The sequence below is a fragment of the Bos indicus x Bos taurus genome, chromosome 8 (assembly GCF_003369695.1).
Source record: "Bos indicus x Bos taurus breed Angus x Brahman F1 hybrid chromosome 8, Bos_hybrid_MaternalHap_v2.0, whole genome shotgun sequence".
NCBI lineage: Eukaryota > Metazoa > Chordata > Mammalia > Artiodactyla > Bovidae > Bos > Bos indicus x Bos taurus.
In genome coordinates this window covers 61,898,389-61,914,305 of record NC_040083.1, presented here as the reverse complement: position 1 = coordinate 61,914,305, position 15,917 = coordinate 61,898,389, and the positions used below count along the sequence as shown (strand labels likewise).

The 15,917-nt window shown below is 43.5% G+C and overlaps 2 pseudogenes; one reads left to right on the top strand and one right to left on the bottom strand.

The window, feature by feature from the left end:
* The window catches only part of LOC113897455, a 52,439-nt pseudogene extending 42,407 nt beyond the window's left edge, over positions 1 to 10,032 (top strand).
* LOC113897850 lies at positions 4,320 to 4,881 on the bottom strand (annotated as a pseudogene).
* Positions 10,033 to 15,917: the final 5,885 nt, after the last annotated feature.

Here is a 15,917-nt window from a genome sequence, read left to right as displayed (position 1 = left end):
TGGTGACAAGTTCCAATTTATGCTTTAGAAAGAGCCCACAGGCCATGAATGTAGCGAAAGTGAAAGTGAAGTCATGCAGTCGTGTCCTACTCTTTGCAACCCCTTGGACCGTAGCCTACCAGGTTCCTCTGTCCATGGGATTTTCCAGGCAAGAATGCTGGAGTGGGTTGCCATTTCCTACTCCAGGGGATCTTCCCGACACAGGGATCAAACCCAGGTCTCCCGCATTGTAGGCAGACACTTTACCGTCTGAGCCACCAGGGAAGTCCTGTATGTATCAGTGTAGCAGCTGGATGGAATAGGAGAGGCATAATGCAGAGGTTCTCTGGAAAGACCAAGTGACAACAGAAGTAGAAGCTGCACCAACAATCAGAGTAAATTTGTGTATCAGCATACACACCCTAGGCTACAGGGGAGGGGAAGAAGCCAAGAGTGAGTCAGGGGCAGGAAATGAGGTCTGCATAAAACTTGGCAAAGGAGAGTTTGCCTTAGAAGACAAGTCTATCAAAGTAGAGAAAGAATGAAGAACAATATCTCAGAAGCCCCATGAACGAGACTGGCGTGTGAAAGAAATCACATGTGATAAATCAGCATACATCAGAGCTGGCAGGAGCACTCAAAACAGTTCAATTCTGCATCCCCACTGCATGGATTGGGAAACCAAGATCCAAAGAACATGAAGGGCTTGTCTGGGTTCTCTAGTAAGTCCATGGCGGAGCTTTGTCTAGAATCAAGAACTCCTGCCTTCAAATCCCACAGTTAACCCCCTCCCATAGTTTCTCTGGCTAGTGTGTGGCTCCACCTTGCCAGAAAAAAGGACAAGAGCCACAGGGACCACAGGAAGCTGCCTGGAATCTAGCTCCTGTGAGGCAGATAGGAAGCTGTGGTATCAGGGAGTGTCACTCTACTGAGAGTTCAGTGAGGGTGGAGCTAGAGCAAAGTCAGTGAAGGCAGAAAGAAAAGATAGGGAGAGGGATATTTTGAAAGAAAAGTTAGCAGGATTAAGTGAATGATGCTCCAAGAATAAAGAAAACAAAAACTGGGCATTCAAAAGCTCTGGTGATATTAGATTCATGTGGGAAGTCATCATCTTAGTGAACAAGTCCAGATTACAGGTGACTCACAAAGTGAGGAGACTAGAGGGCTGGAGAGCATGGAAGACAGAAGGGTTTATTTGGAGTGAAATTATGAGCTTGGTTTGGATTGACTGAGTCTAAGTGACGGTAGAACCCCAAAGCTAATTTTTTGAGCACTTACTCTGTCATGAGCACATGAAGGTTTTAAGCCTCATGAAACTCCTTGAGGCAGTATAATTATTATCCTTATTGGATAGATGAGAAACTGAGAAATGGAGCTGTAAATAAACTTGTCCAAGATTCCCCAGCTTGTAAATGTCCAAGCCAGATATCAAACCCAGGTCTGGCTGACTCCAAAGCTTACTCTCATTATCACTGCATTCCAACTTCATCATGGAAGAGCTACAGAGAGGAGAGAGTTGAAGAAGACTAGATACATTTGGAGAGAGGAGAAAGAGAAAAGTGAGAGTATGGCAAACCCCAAGCAAGACAATGAGCCCAGTAAAGAGTCAAAGAGGAGCAGAAAGAGGTAGAGGGAGAATAAATAGAGTCTTTGTCACAGAAGCCAAAGCTGGAGGAAGTTTTCAGCCAAATGTCCAGACAAATCTTGAAGTTAATCCAAAGTGTCTCGTGTGAAAATGTGCTGTGACCACAGAGGAATCTTGGGTAACAATAAATCCCAATATTTGTAGGTGCCTGGGTTGCCTGCAAGACTCAGAAGGGAGAGTCAGAATGCAGATGAGAGCTCTAGTTAGGGCAGGGCTAAAACAATCAGATATACAAAGGCATATCAGGAAACATGCCCTGACACACTCCAGGGAATAGCAGAAACAAATTCTGAGGATGGGGGGAAAATCTGATTTCCAGAGTTGCTTTTTGTTTTATTAGGTATGTCCAGTTTTCAATAACAACAAAAAAATAGAAGATATGCAAAGAAAAAGAGAGACTGTGTCATATAGTGAAGCATATGATACAATATGCTTCAATTGAAAAGCAATCAATAGAAACTCTACCTGAGGAAACCCAGTTATTTTAACTTAGCTTTTTAATTATGTTCATGGAGAAGGAAATGGCAACCCACTCCAGTACTCTTGCCTGGAAAATTCCATGGATGGAGGAGCCTGGTAGGCTACAGTCTATGAGGTCGCAAAGAGTTGGACACGACTGAGCGACTTGACTTTCTTTCTTTCTATAGTTCCTTTTGGAGAAGGAAATGGCAACCCACTCCAGTGTTCTTGCCTGGAGAATCCCACGGACAGAGAGGCCTGGTGGGCTACAGTCTATGGGGTTGCAAAGAGTCGGACACGACTAAGCAACTAACACACACACACACAATTATGTTCAAAGAAGGCAAAGAAACAATATCTAAAGAATTAAATAAAAGAATGAGAATAATGTCTCAGCAAATAGAGAATAACAATAAAGAGATAGAAATTATAAAGACACACCAAATCGAAATTTGAGGTTGAAAAGTATTAACACTATAACCAAAATAAAAACATTTACTAAAGGAACTCAACAGTGGAATTGAGCAGGCAGAAGTAAGAATCAGCAAACTTGCAGTTAGGTCAATTGAGATGATTCAACTGAAGAAGAGAAATTTTTTTAAAGTGAATTAAAAAAGAGCGAGTCACCTTGTGAACTGCCGCTGCCACGGAAGATGAGTGCAGGCATGTGAGTTGGAGATCTAGCAGTCCCTCACCATGAGGACTTTACCACGAGCACAGGCTCTAGGTCCAGGGGCTTAAATAGTTGCCACTTGTGGGCTTAGTTGCCCCGGGGCCTGTAGAATCTTCCTGCAGCAGGTATTTTTACGGTGTCCCTGCATTGGCAGGCGGATTCTCGATCACTGAACCACCAAATAAATCCAGAAGTTTTAACTTACATTTCTTTTAGCCTAAAGCACCAAAGGGAAAAAGTGTAAGACAAGAAAAAAGTCATCCATACATACAGTAAAAAAGCAACTCAAAGGCCCACAAACAAGAAAAAAAAGGGAAAACTGAAGAATGAAAAGGTGTTGGATCTCAACCTTATTGGTGAAAAACTGCAGTCGTTTCAAAACCATCTTGAACCTCAAAAAAGTGGGATATTCAAAGAGAGATGCTTGTGAATTAACTGAAAGGTATTTGAATCGATTCAGTAGCGAGCTGCAGCAGATTGAGTTACAGAGCTGCATCAAGGACTGGCGGCGGGGGCAGGGTGGGGGGGCGGCACTGCTCGCAGGAGGCAGTCATCAAGCAGACCCTGGAGCGAGAGCAGCAGCAGTACCAAGGCTATAGCCTCGAGATTCCAGACATTTATTTATTTATTTTTAAATGTAATACTGTTTATTTAGCTTCAAAAACATTTCAACATTCTAAACATACAAAAAAAAAAAATAACAACATTGCAGATCGTGTTTAGTACAGAAGGTTCTTGAACTTCCACTGGTGCAGTGGCTCTTGGCTTTGCTGACAATGAACAGCTCTACAGTTTGTTTAAAAAAAAAAAAACACACACCAGTTTAAAACTACCGCACTTCAACTAAAAAGGATCCAAAACACTTCTCATGCTTGCTGACCACCGCCACCACCCCCCCACCCCCCACCCCCACCCCGCCTTTTCCACAGCTAAGAATGGCAGCAGGATGCTATGTCACCGTATACAAAAACAAGACAACCTGAAGCTAAATGGATGCCCACTGCAGTGTCCACAGGTCCAGCCCCACAGTGCAGGCTCTGAGCTACCGCCCCTCCAGAAGGCATTGCCCCCACAGCCTCCATACCAAGCAAGGAGCATCAAGAGTGTGTCTCGGTTGCTTTGTTCTTTTTACAGACTATAGATATGTACTGTTGGGAACTCGGGATTTCTAGCCAATGACCATAGAATTAACACACCACCTTAGAAATTTTTTTTTTAATGCCAGAAACATCTTTAAATGCCTTGTCACACCAACAGCAATGTGCACAGAGTGAGGAGAACACAAGAGCCTTTTCACCTTAAAAATGTTTGGAAATATGCACAACTTTGAAACAGTTTCCAGGTGCTCTGGATACCCATGGCCACTTAATGTAAACCACTGACAATTGCTAGAGCACCTTGAGAGACTACAAATGATCATGATCCAACTGGGTAATTAAACATAATGAGGGCAACAGACACCTCTTGGATGAGAAGTGTGTCAATCAAGGCACTCCCTACTCTAAGGTATTCACAAGGAGACAGATCAACAGGTTTGTTTGTTTGTTTTAATTCACCCTCTCCCTCCTCCTCCTCTTCTTCATCTTCCTCTTCCACCTTTTTCCGGGCAACTTTAGCAGGACCCTTGGCACCATCAAACTTCCCTTTAGACTTAGAGTCGGCGACATCCTTCTCATACTTCAGCTTCCGCTGCCTTGTTGATGTATGGCTGCTTCTCACTGTCACTTTAAGTTATTCCACATCTCACCCAGCTTCTTTGCCACATCTCCAATAGAGAAGCCAGGGTTTGTAGACTTGATCTTGGGGTGGAATTCAGAGCAGAATAGGAAAAATCCAGACGGTGGTCTCTTGGGGGCATTAGGGTCCTTCTTCCTGCCTCCCTTAGCTGATCCGTAATCCTTCATTTCCTGATCATAGCGCACTTTATCTGCCTTTGCCATTTCATCGAATTTCGACTTCTCTTTCCCTGACGTGGTCTTCCACCTCTCAGAGCATTTCTTGGAAAATTCAGCAAAATTGACAGGGACCTCTGGGTTTTTCTTCTTATGTTCCTCTCTGCATGTCTGCACAAAGAAGGCATGAGCAGACATCTTGCCTTTGGTTTCTTGGGATCACCTTTAGCCATCTTGACTGTATTATTTGCTAGTCTGGGCAGCTCCACAGCCTTGCGCTAGCTGCCTCCATGAGAGCCGCCTCTCCAGACATTTTAAATGCAGATAATCTGAAAACTTTTAGGAAATAGGATTTTTATCTGAAGAAATTGCCAAACATTAAAATGAGAAAAAGTCTTCATGGTGAGAGCCTGAAAGCCTTCTCTCAAAATAAGGATTTTCTCTTAATATTTCCCAGCATTGTAATGGAGTTTTTAGCCAGGGCGATTAGACAAGAATAAGAAATAAAAGACATCCAGACTGGAAAGAAAGAAGTAAAACTATCAGATGGCTGGTCTTATATAAAGAAAATTTTAAGACATTCACAGACACACACTTTTAGACTAATAAATTCAGCAAGATTGTGGGATACAAGATCGATATACAAAATACTGTTCTGTTTCTGTATACTAGCAATGAAGAATCCAAAAATGAAATTCAGAAAACAATTCCATGTGCAGTTGTACTGAAAGAATAAACCATTTAGGAATAAATTCAAGACAGAAATTTAAGATCCACACACTGAAATTCTAAAACATCATTAAAAGAAATTAAGAGCTAAATAAATACAAAGAATCTCATGTTCATGAACTTAAAATAGCAATATTCTTCAAATTAATCTATAGATTCAACTCAATCCCTACCAAAATCTAGCTGGATTGTTTGTTTGTTTTTAAGAAACTATCTAATCCTTAAATTCATAGAGAAATGTAAGAGATCCAGAACAGACAAAACAATTTTGCAAAGGAAGAAAAATGTTAGAGGACTTATACTTCCTAATTTTAAAATTTATTACAAAGCTATACTAATCAAGACGACTTGGATCTAGTATAAGAGTAGACCTATTGGTCAATAGAATAGAATTGAGAGTTCAGATATAAACCCATATATTTATAATCAGTTGATTTTCCTCAGGACAGTTCAATGGGGAAAAAAATAGTTTTCTCAACAAATGGTCCTCGAACAAGATCTCCAAATGTAAGAGAATGAAGTTGGACCTCTCTCTCACACCACATACAAAAATTAACTCATAATGGACTAAATATCTAAATGTAAAAGCTAAAACAATAAAACAATTATAATAAAATACGGGTGTATATCTTCATGACCTTGTATTAGATAGTGATTGCTTAGAATGGCACCTAAAACACAAGCCACAAAAGAAAAATAACAAATTAGAATTCATCAAACTTAAAAATGTTTGCTTCTCAAAGGATAGTATCAAGAAACTAAAGAGATAAGCCACAGAATGGGAGAAAATATTTGCAAATCCTGTATCTGATAAAGGTCTAGTATCCAGAATTTTTAAAGAACTTTTAAAACTCAGCAATAAAAAGATAAATATCCCAAACAAAAAGTGGGTAAAGGAGTTGAAAAAATAAACTTTTCTCTAAAGAAGATATATAAATTGCCAATAAACACATGAATATTATTAATTATTAGGGAAATGCAAATCAAAACTACAGTGAAATACTACTTCATACTCACTCTGTGTGTGTGTGTGTGTGTGTGTGTGTGTGTGTGTGCGTGTGTATTTGAGCACTCACGTGCATTCAGTTGTGTCCTACTCTTTGTGGCCTGCTGGAATGTAGCCTGCCAGGCTCCTCTGGTCCATGGAATTTTCCAGGCAAGAATACTGAGTGTGTTAGCTACTCAGTCGTGTCCAACTCTTTGCGATCCCATGGACTGTAGCCCACTAAACTCCTCTGTCCATTAAATGCTCAAGGCAAGAATACTGGAGTGGGTTGCCGTTCCTTCCCCAGGGGATTTTCCCAACCCAGGGTTCAAACCTGGGTCTCCCACAATGCAGGCAAATTCTTTACCATCTGAGCCCCCAGAGTACTCCCAAAGTGAAGGTGTTAATGGCTCAATCATGTTGACTCTCTGCAACCCCATGGATTGTAGCCTGCCAAGCCCCTCTGGTGAAGGCTATGGTTTTTCCAGTGGTCACGTATGGACTGTGAAGAGAGTTGGACTGTGAAGAAAGCTGAGCGCCGAAGAATTGATGCTTTTGAACTGTGGTGTTGGAGAAGACTCTTGAGAGTCCCTTGGACTGCAAGGAGATCCAACCAGTCCATTCTGAAGGAGATCAGCCCTGGGTGTTCTTTGGAAGGAATGATGCTGAGGCTGAAACTCCAGTAGTTTGGCCACCTCGTGCGAAGAGTTAACTCATTGGAGAAGACTGTGATGCTGGGAGGGATTGGGGGCAGGAGGAAAGGGGGACGACAGAGGATGAGATGGCTGGATGGCATCACCGACTCGATGGACATGAGTTTGAGTGAACTCCGGGAGACGGTGATGGACAGGGAGGCCTGGCGTGCTGCGATTCATGGGGTTGCAAAGAGTCGGACTGGACTGAGTGATTGAACTGAACTGAACTGAAGCCCCTCTGTCCAGGGATTTCCCAGGCAAGAATAGTGGAGTGTGTTGCCGTTCCCTTCTCCAGGGGATCTTCCCCACCCAGGGATTGAACTCAGGTCTTCTGCATTGCAGGCAGATTCTTTACCAACTGAGTCACCAGGGAAGCCCCCAAGAATACTGAAGTGGGTTGCTATTTCCTCCTCCAAGGGATCTTCTTGACACAGGAATCAAACCCACATCTCTTGCATCTCTTGCTTTGGCAGGCAGGTTCTTTACCAGCTGAGCCACTGGAGAAGCCCCTCATACCCACTGTCTTTTCTATTATGACCACTAGAATGGTCATAATAGAAAAGACAGACAATAACAACTGTTGTTGAGGGTGTAGAGAAATCATAAACTTATACATAGATAGTGGGAATGTAAAAGGATACAACTGCCTTAGAAAATAGTTTGGCAGTTTCTTAAATCATTATGCAAAGAGTTACCATATGACCATATACTCTACTCCTGGGTATACTACCTAGAGAAGTGAAAACATATGTTCAGATAAAAACTTTTACATGAATGTTCACTACAATGTTATTCATAATAGCCAAAAAGTAGAAACAACTCAAATGTCCATCAACTGATGAATGGATAAGCAAAATATGGTATATCTATACAATACGATATTGTTCAGCCTTAAAAAGGACTGGATTACTGACTCTTGTTAGAATGCAGTGAACCTTGAACACTTATGCTACATGATAGAAACTAGACACCAAGTACACATTATAGGATTCCATTTCTATGACATGTTCAAAATAGGCAAATCCATAGAGATAGAGAGACTAGTGGTTGCCAGGGGCTAAAGCGAGAGATGAATGGAGAGTGATGGCCTAAAGGGTATAGGGGATGATGAAATGTTCTGGTGAGAGTTGTGCAGTCTGTGAGCCTGCTAAAATCTACTGAATTATACACTTTAAAAGGCTGAATGTTATGGTATGTAAATTATACTTCAATGAGAAAGAGCAGGTAGAACTTTCCAAAACAAATATTGAGTGGTTGCTTAATCCCTCAGAGAACATCAAGAATTCATTTAGATAATCTAGAAAAAAACATTTTACTCAACTATTAAATTATTTTAAACTTATAACTCTGAAACTTAGCTTATGTTGTATTTTGAACTACCTTCTTACAAAGTGATATGTTAATTACAGCTGGATTTATAGAGAAATGTCTGGAAAGTTGTTATCTGAAATATCAACAGTGGTTGCCTTTGGGAGATGGAATCTTGTGTAGTTTTAAATTTATTCTAACGCTTTTATGTATTACTTACATTATATGTATGCATATGTATCAACTTTATAATCACTAAAATCTATAAAGCTCTTTTTGTTTTGGCAAAGGAAAAAAACACTGGCTATGCTGATGAAGTGTTGATAGATAATTTTAAAGATTCTTTCTACTCACATGAAGCCAATAGAATTTTGCTAGTTGATCCCAAGGGGGGAAAATGCCCAATTAGCCAAGTGATCACAATTCAAGAATTATTTTTTGGATAATGAACAAGGACCTGTGCTAAGCCATGCTGTGTGAGAGAGAAGGACATTTAGGCATGGTTACTGCATCCAAGGGTCTTTTGATGCGATAAAGGACCTCAGATATGTAAATAAATGACTGAAAGGAGGCAGAACAGAAGTCTAGCAGAGAGGCGCCTGAGACACTGCAGAGTCCCCGAGGAAGCTGTGATAAGCTGTAGTTCACTACCTCCAGATTCAAAGACAAGACAGCTTTAGAGGTTCGTCTTGAAGGCGAAAGTTGGAGTTCAGTTCAGGGGCAGAAGGGGAGACAAAGCCAGAAGTGAGCATTTAAGAGCCTTACCCGCTTTTCCCAACCCCCGCCCCCCTCACCATCACCACAGCTCCTCCTTCCTGAATCCCTTCTACTTCTGGGCCCTCACGCAGTTGTTCACCTGGAATGCCTTCCCTCCCTCATTACCTCACTGCCTCCTGCTGTTCTGTAAGAATCTGGTATTCTCAGGCTCCTGTCACTCTTCCAAAAGAATTCTCCTTGACTGAGACAGGTTGAGTCCAAGGCCTCCCGCCTGTGCTCTGACAGCATTCTGAGTCTGTCTCTGTCGCCGCACACTACACTCTGCATTGTAATGACCTGTTGAGTATTTGTTTCCTCCACCAGACTGTGAGCTCAGGTGACAGAGGGCTAGGAACCTGGCACAGAGCGCTGGTTGTTACTGAATGGAACACACACCGTGGCTAGTCCAGGAAACAGGAATGGTAGGCACCCCACTCCAGTACTCTTGCCTGGAAAATCCCATGGATGGAGGAGCCTGGAAGGCTGCAGTCCATGGGGTCGCTGAGGGTCGGACACGACTGAGCGACTTCACTTTCACTTTTCACTTTCATGCATTGGAGAAGGAAATGGCAACCCACTCCAGTGTTCTTGCCTGGAGAATCCCAGGGACGGGGGAGCCTGGTGGGCTGCCGTCTATGGGGTCGCACAGAGTCGGACATGACTGAAGCGACTTAGCAGCAGCAACAGCAGCCATGGAGTTCTGTGTGCCCAGTGCACCCTCCCACTCCCTTTATCTAGGAGCCAGCACTGCCCTCCTGGCCTCAGAGTCAGGCCAGCAATGCGAGCTGGGCCAGTTATCACCCCTCATGCCCCAGCTAGTGAGACTCACCCAGGAATATAAGGGGCCTAAGCCAGGCCACTCAGAGTTCCTCCCCCAGGGCAACTGGGAAAAGGTGTACTTTCCCGATTGAGGAGTTCAGCTGACAGTGGCCTTATTGCTTGCCAGGTATAGGAAAACCTATCTGCAGGAGAGAATGACACGTAAGACAAGCAAAAATGAGAGGAAGCAGAAATGGCGTTATGGTAGGTAATGACAGTCTTGGAGACCCTGGTTCCTGTCTTTGAGATTCCCAGAACTGCGCTCATTCAGGCAGATCTTTCTTCATAGACAGGGATCTTTCAATATATACTTCTGTGGGAATAAGCTGGTCAGGCAGGCTGTGTTTCTGTCACTTACAAGAATATCCCTGTCCAATGCTGGGATCCTCAGTAAGACATACAGCTGGAAAGATCAGCAGAGGCCAGGTTGGGGAGGATTCTAAATGCCATATGAGGGGTGTTAGAGTTTATTTGTAGGTACAGTAATGGGTAATGAGTAGTCAGAGCCTCAGGAGATAATACCAACAACACATAAGTTTTTAATTAGAGGGAGAGGGGAAATGGAAGCCCAGTTGGAAATGCAAAGTGAAAACACCCCCATATATCAGCAAGGTCAAGGAGAAAGAAGGTTGAAGAAAACCCTAATTTTGTTATGTAGGAAAGAGCAGCAAGGCTTGTGATAAATGGGAAAGTAAAGGAGAAAGGTGGGCATGTCGAATAAATAGTCATTTCTAAAACACTGCAAACAGCTCCATGTGCAAACATTAGTCACTAATACAAATGAGATCTCTGGGGTTTTATAAACAAGCAAGCCGTTGCCAAGACTCACATCTGGCAGATGATACATCCATCATGTGTAAATACTTCACGTAGCATCGATTACCCTGATCAATTTTAGGCATCTATCATTTTCCAGGCCTGCTACTCAGCACAGGGAAATTACAAAGAAATGGGATGTTCTGATCTTTCTACAGCTGGCTCATAGGAAAACAGTGAATAAATCCATGGCAAAACTCAGGTGGCTTCTGAGGTATAAAGAAAAAAATTGCTATTTTGTTTTTCCATAGAATACTTTCTTAAACTAGGTCAAGAAATCATCATCTTCAAAATTCAGTACAGAAACCATCCTCAACTTGGGAGGGAGAAAGATCAATGACACCCAAGAAACAGGGATAACAGATGCTTAAAACAGGGAGCCACAGTCACTGGACCTGATACAGCAGTATGACATCTACTTAAAGCAAGATAAAGCAAGACTGGAAAGGTGAAAGGTGGAAAGGAGGTTAGGTTTTATCGTGTAGACAAAGGGAAGTCGTAAGAGGTTTTATAAGCAGGAAAAAGACATGGTCAAAACGGTTCAGAAAGAGCCTTTTGTAGGCAGAACAGAAGGCAATAAGGTCCCCGCAAGTGGGGAGAAAATCGACTCAGGATTGTCAGTCAAGAGAGATGATGGGGGTTGGAGCACTGTGTTAGGTGAGTGAGGAGCACTTCAGACAGAGGTGGTGGCTGAGGCCCTGGAGTGGGTGGGAGAGCGTGACTGACATGCCAAAGGGAGAGAAGGCAGCTGATGCTGAACCCTTATTAGGTACCAGCGCTGCTCTGGGCACTTCCTACATACTATCTCATTTAGTCCCTCAAAGCAATGCTGCAGTGGACCTCCTTGGTGGTCCAGTGGTTATTAAGACTCTGCACTTACAACACAAGGGTGCAGGTGTGATTCCTGGTCAGGGAACTAGGATCCCATGTGCTGCAGCCGAAAAATTAAATACAATAATAATAAAAAACAATCCTGCAGGGTAACCATTATTATTTCCAAATTTACAAATAACAGAAAGGAGACTCCGAGAGGTGAAATAGCTTGCCTGAGACCATACAAATTTTGCAGATACAAAAGCCTGCGTCTTTTTGCAAAATGAGACAGCCTCCTGGTGTACATTATTTATCCCTCTCAACTTCCTCAGGTAGGCGCTGAGGCAGAGATTTAAAACTTTACTGACGCTTCCAGCTGGTGAGTGCCCAATACTGGATGGGAGCCCAGGCTCGACCCGCTCCCATTTCCCCTCACTCCCTGCCCAGCTGACCTGTTAAATGAGCCTTTGTTCTGCCACGTTGTGTAGCTCCCTCGTGATCACCGTTAAACCAGAAAGTCTTATTGGGTTTATTTCAAAACGGACCCTAGGAAGGGCCGGGGGGAGGATGTGGAATGGGGATGGCCCTTCCTCCCGCCAGGAGGAGCCTCAGCACCTTTGAAAATAATTCCCCCAAAATCTCCTAAAACCCTAGGTCTCTACCCAGCAGCCCTGGCCTGCCGAGGTAATTTCCAAAGCCCCAGCCTTGAAGGCTCACAAATCCTCCGTTCATGTTCAGACATATAAATTGCATTCGCAGAGAGAACTACGCATCTGGTGGTGTGATCGTGAAGAAGAGAAGATGCTGGAGTTCAAGTGCACACACGTGAGCACACTCGGGGCCTGGCCCATCTCCAGCAGAGCCCAGCAGGAAGGCTGGGCCTCTCCAGCCCTCTCCAGGCTGAGATGAAAGGAGTCCATTTCCCTCCTAAGAGTGTCCTAGGAGTAGGGGAGAGGGATCCTCCTGCACTAACAGACTCACACACAACTTCAGGTGATTGTCACTGGAATTAACAGGTTCACTCAAGAGGCTCAGCCCAGAGCATTTGCTGGTGTGAATGGGGCAAATTTTTCCTGCAGACAGCCCAAAGACTCTGGATTTTTGAATTCCGATGAACAAAATACTTTTCAATCTGTTCACATTTACCTTAAAACCTTGATCTGTTTTAGGCTCTATGCTGGATTCTAAGGACCCAGAGATTGCACCTGAACTCAAATTCTCAGTCCAGGGTGGAAACCAAACAGTGAATGAGGTCAAGGACTTGAAAAGGCCTCTTGGCGGGTCTGGAGGCAAACAGACCTGGGTTCACATCTCAGTCTTCATACTTGCTAGTTGTAAGGTCTTAAGCACGTCATTTCAATAAAGGAGCCTCTGTTTCTTCATCTGGAAGTTAGAATCTATCCAGCAGAGTTGGTATATGGAAGAGAGAGAGAGGATTGGTATAGCACCCAGGATGGAAAAGATGTGCCATATATGCTACTGATTATTAAGAGAAGAGAGTAAATATTTTCAGTCGATAGAATTAGTGAAAGTTTCCTGGAGGAGGTAGTATCTACATAAGATCCTAAAAGATGGATAGATTTTGACCTGGTTTTGAGGGATTAAAGGGAAGAGTACAGGGGCTTTTTAGGGCAGTGAAATTGTTCTGTATGATATAGTAATAGTGGAAACATGTCATCATGCATTTGTCAGAATGTACAGCACAAAGAGTGAACCCTAATGTAAACTATGGACTTAATAATAATGTATCAACATTGGTTCCTTAGTTGTGGGAAAATATATTGCACTAACACAAGATGTAAATAACAGGGGAAACTGGAGGGGGTTGTGTGTGTGTGAGAACTCTGCACTTTCTGATCAATCTTTCTGAAAACCTAAAAAACAAACAAGCAAAAAAAAAAAAGCCAGGAAAGAGAACTTTATACAAAAAGCTGATATAAACAAAGGCCGGGTGGTCATGACATGTGGCTGGAGCATGAAGCACCTGGAGAAGAGTGATCCCAGAAAGGTGGGTTGAATATCGTGTTAAACTGTTTATGCTTTATCCTGAGAGTATGGAGAGATGGTAAATATTTCAAAGTGCTAAAATGATCAGACTGCATTTAAGGATCATCAGTTAAGATTACCCCTGAACAGATACGAATCTGTAACAAAGGACGGGACAAGAAATGGTAAAAATCTGAGTTAAGACAGCAGCAGTGGGATAGAGAAAGGTGGCCAGATGCAAGAGCTAGCCTGAGGTTGTCTCTGTCAGAATCTGGTGATTGACTGATCTATTGACGTGAGTGGGAGAAGGGGAGAAGTCTAGGAGAATGCCTGGTTTCTGATTGATGCTAAACTGGTGGGGGATGGGGGTGGCGGGGAGGGGTTAGGGACATCCCTTTGGAGATCTGGAATGTAGGAAGGCTAGATCTGAAGGTACAGTGACCATGCCCAGCTTCAACATGTTTTTGCTGCTGCTGTTGCTGCTAAGTAGCTTCAGTCGTGTCTGACTCTGTGCGACCCCATAGACAGCAGCCCACCAGGCTCCCCCGTCCCTGGGATTCTCCAGGCAAGAACACTGGAGTGGGTTGCCATTTCCTTCTCCAATGCATGAAAGTGAAAAGTGAAAGTGAAGTCGCTCAGTCGTTCCGACTCTTTGCGACCCCATGGACTGCAGCCTACCAGGCTCTTCCGCCCATGGGATTTTCCAGGCAAGAGTACTAGAGTCGGGTGCCATTGCCTTCTCCACAACATGTTTTTAAGAGAACATTATTTCAGATGTGGTACAGAACACTTTCTAGAACTCTCTTGTTCTGGCCCCTTTGGGCTGACTGGGGGATTACTGCCTACAGACTTGAACCCACGCTTACCTATGTGGACACTCAACCTGTTACAGAGGTCTTTTCAATGCTGAGCTTAAGGCTACCTCCCTGCAACTTCCCCCATTGAACCCAACTTGGGCCTCAAGGGGGTCTCTCTAACTGGCTTTCTCTGCCCCAGGACAGCCCATTAGAGATCTATAGACCATGTTCCTTGAATCTGTCCTTTAGCTAGACAGCTTCTAATACTTCACTTGTTCTAACACAATATAGTTCCCAGGATGCCCTCCCTACCTTAGACATACACCAGGACACAAAACCCCAGGAAAGTATGATGCAACCCAGAGTACATACAGAAATTTAACATCCCTCCTTCTAGACATTATTTCATTAGCACATCCTGAGATCCACTTGGCCCGCAAGGGTAGCCCCTCATACTTCCCACTCATCTCCATCAACTCCATCACCTGGCCCTTCTCTCATTTATCTCTACTGAGCCAGAATTCTGCAATTGGATTTTTATCTCCAAGAGTAAGACTTGATATTGACCTGGATAAACTCCACCCTGCCATGGGGCCATCTACAGGAAAAACCAGTTGGAAACTGGAACACAAAGAGCTCCAGCCAAGCCCTTTTGAGGACTTCGAGGCAGCTGAAATAGTCTGGCCCTGCTCTGGCCTCAGCTCCTCCATCTTCCATATGGGCATGAATAATCTGCTTTCCTGCCAACCCAAGAGAAGTGACCATACCTCATCCCCAAGGAACAACAGAGGTCAACTTACAGAAGTCAACTTATACATCCTGCTGCTGCCAGACAATACCCCCAATCTATCTGAACAGGAAATTCTACAGAAGTTATGATGTGCAAAAGTGTCCTCATGTGCAACCAAGAGTCCCCATTTAACAACCAAGAGTCCCCAAGAGTTGCCATAAAATCTTGGAAATATTTGACCTTCCCGGAGTGGAGCATCCTTGTGGCTTCTGGGGACCCCCGATCACAGTAAATCATAAAGCTGGGGGCTTGAAGCCTGGAACAAGGTCCTACAGCCAGTTAGAGCCACAAGCCAGCCTCCTCCCACTGGCCAAGGGTGCTCATCCCCCATGGCAGCAGCTTGCTCTGCGGGAACGGCCATCTCATCAAGAAACACAATTGCACTGTTCCCAGCCCTGAAGCTCTACCCAGAGGCTGACTGAAGGTCTAACTCGCTTAGTTGGCCTCTTATTTCACTCAACATTTGGCCCATCAGAAACCATAAATTTAAAAACAGAGGCAGGTCTTAGAAGACAACCTTTGGGGTCACTTACCTTTAAAATTCAGTTTATTTTGATTCATCAAATACTAATATAGGGTTTAAAATGAAGTGATTCAGGGTGACATTGGCAAAATGGCAGAGTAAGGATCTCCAAAAATCCTCTCCATACACACAGTTTGACAGAATTGTCAAAATTGGCAAAAATTGTCAAAATCAACTTTTTCTGAACTCTGAAAATTAATCAAAGTCTTACAGCAATCCAAGGAACACTTATTCAGGGAAACTATATGTTCA